Source organism: Anneissia japonica, unplaced genomic scaffold (genome assembly GCF_011630105.1).
Source record: "Anneissia japonica isolate Jap-2015-1 unplaced genomic scaffold, ASM1163010v1 scaffold38271_len224072_cov190, whole genome shotgun sequence".
NCBI lineage: Eukaryota > Metazoa > Echinodermata > Crinoidea > Comatulida > Comatulidae > Anneissia > Anneissia japonica.
The window spans coordinates 6,535-8,006 of NW_022713090.1; positions in this window are offsets into that span (position 1 = coordinate 6,535).

Sequence of the window (1,472 nt, forward strand, 5' to 3'; positions counted from 1 at the left end):
TGGTAGTGCGTTCCAGAGCGTGGCTGCAGCAAATGAAAATGATCTGTGTCCGAAGGTCTTAGTGTTGGTGCGAGGGACAGAAATTAAATTGAGATCAGATGAACGTAGGGAACGGCCAGGCACATATTATTTGGGAAGAAGTTGATTAATGTATGCGGGTTGATTGAAAGTCAGTGACTTATAAGTCAGTAAAAGGATTTTATATTGAATTCTGGCATCAATTTGTAACCAATGAAGTTCATGTAAAATTGGGGTTATATGAGTGCATCTGTTAGTAAATGTTAGTATGCGTGCAGCAGAGTTTTGTAGTCGTTGAAGCCTGTTAATTTGGATTTTAGGAATATTAAATAAAAGAGAGTTGCAATAGTCAAGTCGGGAGAAAATGAAAGCCAATGTTACGTGTACACTGCTGCATATGGAATACCAACAGAATAGGACGTTGACGTTTATATTTTTTTAATTAAATGGATATTTGGGTAAGAGGAGCACATGACTTGATTTGTGGCTACCGAGAAATGGTTTATAATGAATAAGTAACATACAGTAATCCACTCCCAAACACTTGGACGAAAACATTCAAACAATGTATAATATCATGGTTTTTGCAGAACTAAAGTGTTCCCTTTTAAAGTGTTAAATACATTAACAGGGGCGGATCCAGAGATGTCCAAAAGTGGGGCCTAAAGTTGGGCCGATCGAGACAACACTGTCCTAGGGGGTACAAAATGTTTGTGTTCTAGACGCCCGAAAATAACATTTGAGGCGTTCTGGGCTTATATTTTTTTCCTTTTCTTTCTTTTTTTCTTTTTTTTACCTCCCAAAGGTGGGGGGGGGGGGCCAAATCCGCCCCTGATTAAAATAATAATAATAATAATGACAATAATAATAATAATAATAATAATAATAATCTGGATTTGGATCAATACTGGCGAAGGACCGCTGGGTACCGTATATGCGCCAGGGGTGCGTCTCTAGGTGTGTACACAATACATCAAACCAGATCAAACAGAACCACTTATAATAACCACTAATAATAACCACTTACAATAATAATTTGAATAAACAAACAAATGATGATGATGGGTGGCGGCGGTGGTGGTGGCGTCGTATCCATCTAATTGGATGCTCAGGGCACTTGATATGTGGACTAGGAGAACTCGATCAATGACTTTCTTCGCCCCTAGTGGTCCCCCATGTTTGTGATACCCAGTACCAGCAACTCTCGCAATGACCTTTAATTCAGTTTAAAAAAAATATACGATGATGATTATGAAGATATACAACATATCAAAATAATGCGCGACATAATGATGTTTTGTGGATTGCTGTTTGTTGAGTTGTAAGAGGACTGTTAGTACAGTAATATTGTAATGGTGATTTGGGTAAAACGAGCGCAGGACTTTGATGTGCGGCTGCTGGAAAATGGTACCGTACATTAAGAATCAATACAGCATACATCCATCCAAGTAAAC